General features: G+C 43.4%; 2 non-coding genes across 2 annotated transcripts; both read right to left on the reverse strand.

The window, feature by feature from the left end:
* Positions 1-367: 367 nt before the first annotated feature.
* On the reverse strand, positions 368-473 carry LOC120257803. Its single transcript, XR_005535887.1, has one exon. It is a non-coding gene; the product is annotated as a small nucleolar RNA R71 (small nucleolar RNA).
* Positions 474-6,464: 5,991 nt separating this feature from the next.
* On the reverse strand, positions 6,465-6,571 carry LOC120257807. The gene has a single exon (XR_005535891.1). It is a non-coding gene; the product is annotated as a small nucleolar RNA R71 (small nucleolar RNA).
* Positions 6,572-7,169: the final 598 nt, after the last annotated feature.

Raw genomic sequence — 7,169 nt, forward strand, 5'->3', positions numbered from 1 at the left:
GAGGATACTATCAAATTATGCCAGACCCATAGTTCTTGGCACGCAGTCTAGTCTTGTGTGGCCATCCATTACAGTTCAGAGTTTTGAGCTCAAGCCAGGCTTCATCCAAGTGTTACAGCAGTCAATACAGTTTAATGGTTTGGCCGATGAGGATCCAAACAATCATATTAAGAACTTTTTGGAAGTGTGCGACATGCTCAAGATTAATGGTGTCACGGATGATGCTATCGAGTTGAGGGTCTTCCCATTTTTGTTGAAAGAAAGAGCGAAGCAATGGCTACATTCATTACCTCGAGCATCGATCACTACATGGGAGGAGACGGTAGAAGCTTTTCTTGCCCGATATTTCCCTCCCAGAAAATTTGCGAAGCTTAGGAATGAGATATCTTCTTTTGAGCAAACGGAATTGGAGTCTCTTTTTAAGACATGGGACGGTTCAAGGAGCTCCTACAGAAATGTCCTCAACATGGGTTCCCCGAGTGGATGATTATTTAAACTTTCTTCAATAGTTTGAACCCAAGCATGAAACAGTTACTTGATGCTGCAGGAGGAGGTACCTTAGGAAGCAAGACCCCCGACGAAGCCCGACATCTCATCAAAGAAATGGCTATGAACAGTTATACGTGGAACACATGGAACAGAAAGAAGATAGCCAGACTTCATGAGATCAATACAATAACATCATTGGCGACCTAGGTGAGTCATTGAGTAAGAAGTTAGGCACTCTAACTTCTCCTAGAGTGGCGGTCGCGATGAGTTGTACTGGGTGTGGGGAAGGACATGCGCTATCTAATTACCTAATTTTGATTGGTGGTACTACCTCCTTTGAACATGTTGATTTTCTAAGTAATGCAATGAAAGGTCAAGGAAATATGTATAGTAATACCTACAATCTAGGGTGGAGAAGCCACCCAAACATTTCATGGAGTAATCAAGGGCAACAGAAGAGTATGTCACTACTGGGTTTCTAACCACAACAATAAGCCCTGAACATGGAGAATAGAGTTTTAGGGTTGGAAAACCAGATGACCAACTTAGAGAAGGCTTTGACCAAGTTCTTTCAATCGTTGAATATAAGATTTCAATCTGTTGAAGCCACACTACGCTACCACACCGCTTCATTGCACAACTTGGAGAACCAAGTGGAACAAATTATGAAGTTACTCTAGGAAAGACCTCATGGGAGTTTGTCTACCAACACGGAGACCAATCCAAGAGAGCATGTGAAGGTGATCACTTTGAGAAGTGGTCATGAAGTTGAAAGTAGGCTCCCTAGTGAGAAGACCAATGTTGAGTTGCCCGAGGTCGTGGAGGTTGAAGAGAGAGTGTAAGACAAGGAGGTGGCATCCCACCTTACAAGCCAAGAATCTCTTACCCTTTAAGATTGAAGAACGACCAAAATGATGAGCAATACAAGAAGTTCTTAGGTCTATTCAAGCAGTTGCACATCAACATCCCATTTGTCGAGGCGTTGTCTCAAATGCCTCACTATACAAAGTTTCTCAAGGACCTCTTGACCAACAAGAGGAAGTTGGAGGAGAGTGTATCTATGATCTTAGGTGCCTCTTGTTCGGCGGTGTTTCAAAAGAATACGCCAAACAAGAAGAAGGACCTCGTAAGCTTTATCATTTCACGCAACATTGGCAATTTGGGTGAAGAGAAGGCATTGGCCGATTCAAGGGCTAGTATCAATGTCATGGCTTATAATTTCTTTCAAAACTAGGCTTGGGAGAGCCTAGACTCACTCGGATGACACTTCAATTGACCGATCAAATAGTTAGACATCCGAGGGGCATCATTGAAGGCGTACTTATGAAAGTTAACAAGTACATATTTCCTATGGACTTTATGGTGTTGGATGTTGATGAGGATGATGAGGTTCTATTGATACTTTGGAGGTCATTCTTGTGCACTTCCAAGGCTCTCATTGATATGGACGGTGGGAAGTTGACATTATGAGTTGGTGATGACAAGTTGATATACCGCTTCGCCGAAGCCATGCGACATTCTCTTGCTTTTGATGATACATTGTATTTTCTCGACACTACTAATCAGCTAATTGATGAATACGTGCAGGAAATGATGTGTCCAGATCTATTTGAGGGCTTGCTAGATCAAGAGGTGGAGAATGAAGAAGTTTTGACACTTGGTCTAGAGGACAAGTTGTAACCTACTCCAGGGATCATAAAGAGGATGATCCAAAATATGAAAAGAGCAAGGTGATGTCACAAGAAGGACCCTGAGGCTAATGGGGATGTGCAATGATGGAGTAAGGGTGACGAACCCTTGTGCGTCAACAAGCTCGACAACTCTCCCTCTACCTTGAAGCAATTATGTGTATCATGTTTTCAAGTTGTAGGTAAGAGAGCAACCTTTATCTATGAGCCCTCGTGAGGTAAGAAGAGATAAGTCAAGCTTAGTGACATTAAACAAGCGCTTCATGGGAGGCAACCTAAGTCTTTATTGTTTTTCTAGGGTTAGTTTAGTATTTGCATGAATAAGAGCATGAGTGTTGCTGTCTCGATCTTTTACATGCTATTGTAGTGTTTTTCTCGTGGATTGTTGGTATTTTGGTGTGCCTAATTGTGATTGGTGAAGTTTTGGGTCATTTGAGCATGTTTCCATGATTCTCTGGTCAGGTTTTCATAGTATATGCAGGCTCTGTGTGTGTATGAGTGTGTAGAAATTTTTCTGCAGAGTCTGTGAATTTTTCTAAGTCATCCAGAGAAGACACATAGTCATGTGGAATTTCAACATGGGCGTGTGTTTCCTTTCAGAGCTCATCCTGAGTAGATATAGGGACGTGTGAATGCCCCCATGAACGGCCTTGTGACGGTCACATGTTCGTGGGTAATTTCCGCACGGGCGTTTGGATCTCTGCAGAGTTCTAAGACTCCATCCTAAAAAACACACAGGGGCGTGTGAATGCCCCTGTGGATGACCCTGTGAATGGCACACGGGCGTGGGTAATTTCCTCACGGCCATGTGAAGCTCTGTAGAGACTTCTCCTCCATCCTGAGAGCACACAGGGGCATGTGAGTACCCCTGTGAGTACCCCTTTGAGTACCCACACGCTTGTGTTGAATTTCTACAGGGGCGTGTGGAACACCTAGCAAAATTCTCGGGAAGACAGAGATGCCATAGGGGCGTGTGGGTGTCCCTGTGGGTCGGCCGCACAGGGGTGGGGAATTTTTACACGCCTGTATGGATACATTTAGAGTCAGTGAGAGTCTATCCCGAGAGCACACAAGGACGTGTGTCTGCCCCTGTGAGCTTTCCTGTAGAGACACAAGGGCGTGGGTAATTTCCACACGTCCGTGTGGATGTATAGAACTCAAAATGCCGCAATTTTTTTTATTAAATACTTGTGCGTTTTCATTTTCGAACATCTCCACACTCAAAGAATGCATCTATTCACTCTCCCGACTCCTCACTTATGATTTTTAGGGATTTTAATGTAGTCTTCCGGCTGTATTCATGGTTTTCTAGTTACATTTCGTCGGTAAGCCCTCTTTCCCTTTCTCTTCGCCAATCTTCATTTATTTTGCTTAAACTGGTGAATATTGCTTCGATATCATGTTTTAATGGTTGATGCATGTTCTTAGAGTGAATTGAGACTTCACTTTTGATGTATTTTCGGGATTTTTGTATAGTGGCCATGAGGGTATCATGCCCCGTAGATCCACACAGGCATGTGAAATTTTCACATGATCGTGTGGTTTTCTTCAGTATTGATTTGTAAATTTGTTTGATCAATTTCTCTTTCAATTCTTGCAAATATGGCTCCCAGATCAAAGAAAGCGCCAGCAAGCGTCCACATGAACACTCACTTGAGCCAGAGCATATGGAGTTTGCCATTCCTAAGCATCAGGTTCGTTTCGAGAGGTTGTCGAGACTCAAGTTCGGGCAGTTGATAAGTGCTTGTGCGATATGAATGCGAAGCATTCTTTCCTTATGTTAAGCATTACCTTTCTCGGGGTTTTACACTAATATGTGTGTTTTTATGTTACTTTTATGCAGGTAGGGTTGTGAGGCCGATTATGAAGGAAAGAAGCCAATGTGGATCATAATGCACAGATTTTGGAGGAAATCTTACTAAGGTTCAAACGCGAAGACATAGTTCGGGTGTGAGATGCTAGAGTGTGTGCCAACCTCCTCGTATTTGAGTGAGCATAACCATTTGGAGGGGCACAAGGGCGCTCATACTCAAGCATTCCGACTTATGCATATATAACAAGATCTCCACCAACTTTTCCATCATTGAAGAAGCAAAAGCGATCCATGACGTGAACGTGTGCCCATTTATGCTACCTCGATGAAAGTTTGGATTCGGGAAGTATTTTTAGGGCCCCGATCATCGTAGCAAAGAGCACTATAGTAAAAAAATGTAGCAAAGTATCGTAGCATCACTGCTTTACGACCGGCCGAGAAAAGTCGCAGACGAGAGAATCTCACGCGCCATGTGGAATTTCCACACGCCTGCGTGAAAAAATCCACACGGGCGTCCCACAGGGCGTGTGGATCCCCAATTCGACTCTATTTAAAAGCCGATTTAGCTCCGATTTCAAAGATTCTTTCTCCATCTTTTCCCCAACTTGAGAGAGGGCTTCGGCTAGGGTTTTGAGAGGTATTGGCTAGGGTTTTAGAGAGGTTCTACGGCTCCGACATCGTTATCTCTTTGGAAGAAGGTTGGTAGGGGAGCTTCCGTCGAGGCGTATCCTATACCAGACAAGGGGATCTTTGGACGACGAGTAGAGGACTTTCCACGAGACCATTGACACGACTATCGAGGGGGTTTTCTATGGATTCATTGCTTTTACATTCTATTTCTTTGATTGTATTTGCTCCATGGAGAGTTAAACCCCTAGTAGGTACTTGGGTATTTGTGAACCCTAGGATGTATTCATTTCTTTGAATCTCTTTATTATGCTTTCAATTAATTGATGTTTATTGTGAGTTCCAACTTTGAATGCTTGATTGTGTGAATACTCTCCTAGAGTGACATTAGGGTTGAGAGTTCTTGTTGGTAACATTGTGAGTGAGTGACACACCAAGAGTGTTAGACAAAGCTAGGTAGGAGAGGGTTGAGAGGGTGAGTCGAGAGGTACAGGAGCGTCCCCTTTCCCCTCTGATGTGTTAGATTCTACCTCCGTTCCTCGAGTTCTTTGCGGTCATAATAGAGTGAATGGTCTAAGGGATAACCTTCCGCTGGGGCTTAGTTGCGGGTGCAACGGAGTGAAGCGTAGAAGCGATCTTAGTATCTAGGGCTTAATTGTGGTTAGGGACCTTCCACCTAGACCAAAGGGTTAGGTCTACAATTAGGAAGAGATTAATCACTTGGAATCCCTAGAACTTATTGCAATTCTATGCAAGTGCGAGGTTGAGAAGTTATTCTATCTCTCCTCCGGGACATGTATAAAGTTAGGCATAGTTGACCTTAGATTTGGGACTATGTAATTTAGGATTTCCACGACTCACTTGCATTGATTAGGAAGCATAATAGAGGGTTCTTGCACTTGAAATGATTGCCCTAGGTGGAGCAATATCCGGGTACCCCATCTTTATCTTTATTGATTGTCTTACCTTCTCCTTTACTTGTGCTCTCTTACTTGTTATTTTTACTTTTGAGAATTGAATCATTATCACACATATCACTATTCATCTTTCATATAGCTAAGAAGCGAATTAAGTATTTTTATTCCCTACTCCCTGTGGATACGATACCCGCTCATCCGGGATTATTACTTCGACAAACCCATGCACTTGCGGGATTTATTCAAGGGGACCTTGTCATGTTTTTGGCGCCGTTGCTAGGGAGTGGTCGTTTGGAGATACTTTGCATTTTGTTTCTTAGCTATTTCGCCATATATTCTATTTCATATCTTCTTATTCTACCATCGTTCTGATTTCTTTTTCTTTCTTTTTGGGTGTAGCTCCAGGTTATGACCCGAGAGAACCCCTCAATATTGATTGAAGGAGATCCCGAGCTTGAACATAGACTTAGAAGAAAAGGGAAAGAGCCTGTACAAGAACAGTCTAATCTAGCTGATTTAGAAGTGGAAGAATTTGAAAACATGGCAGAACCGAATGAGCAACAACGAACATTATCTGATTGTGCCAGACCTTCAGTGTCGGGGACACAATCGAGTATTGTGCGTCCCCCGATTACAGCTCAGAACTTCAAGCTGAAGCCGGCATTCATCCACATGTTACAGCAATCCACACAGTTTAATGGTTTGGCCGATGAGGATCAAAACAGTCATATAGAGAGATTTCTTGAGGTGTGTGATATACTGAAGATAAACGGGGTGACAGATGATGCCATGAAATTGCAAGCGTTTCCATTTTCCCGAAAGGGGAGAGCGAAGCAGTGGCTACACTCATTGCCTAGAGCATCAATTACCACATGGGAGGAGATGGTAGAAGCTTTTATTGCTCGTTATTTCCCTCCCGGAAAATCTGCAAAGCTTAGGAATGAGATCTCATCCTTTGTTCAGTTGGAATTGGAGTCTCTGTTTGAGACATGGGAAAGGTTCAAGGAGCTCCTGAGAAAGTGCCCGCAACACGGATTTCTAGAGTGGATGATTGTTTAGACCTTTTACAACGGTTTGAACCCGAGTAAAAGGTAACTCTTGGATGCGGCAGCAGGAGGTACCTTAGGTAGCAAGATCCCCGATGAGGCCCGTCAGTTAATTGAAGAAATGAGGTTAAACAGCTACCAATGGAATGCTAGGGAGAAGAAAAAGGTGACCGGTCTCCATGAGATTGATGCAGTAACTTCATTGGCGGCTCTAAGTGGAAAATTTGAGTAAGAAGTTAGATCTTCTAACTTCGAATAGAGTAGCGGCCGTGACGAATTACAACGGGCGTGGTGGAGGACATGCTCCCTCTGATTGTCCGATCTCTATTGGTGATGCATCTTCGGTTGAGAAGGTAGATTTTGTAGGTAATGGTATGAGACCACAAGGAAACTCATATAGCAATACCTACAATTCGGGTTGGAAGAATCATCCAAATTTCTCATGGAGCAATCAGGGTCCACCAAAGGCCATGGGGCCACTGGGTTTCCAACCACAACAACAAGCCCCACATGTGGAAAACAGAGTTTCAGGTTTGGAAACCCGAATGAATGATTTGAAGAAGGCCTTGACTAAATTTATGCAATCTGC

Source organism: Dioscorea cayenensis, chromosome 3 (genome assembly GCF_009730915.1).
Source record: "Dioscorea cayenensis subsp. rotundata cultivar TDr96_F1 chromosome 3, TDr96_F1_v2_PseudoChromosome.rev07_lg8_w22 25.fasta, whole genome shotgun sequence".
Lineage (NCBI taxonomy): Eukaryota > Viridiplantae > Streptophyta > Magnoliopsida > Dioscoreales > Dioscoreaceae > Dioscorea > Dioscorea cayenensis.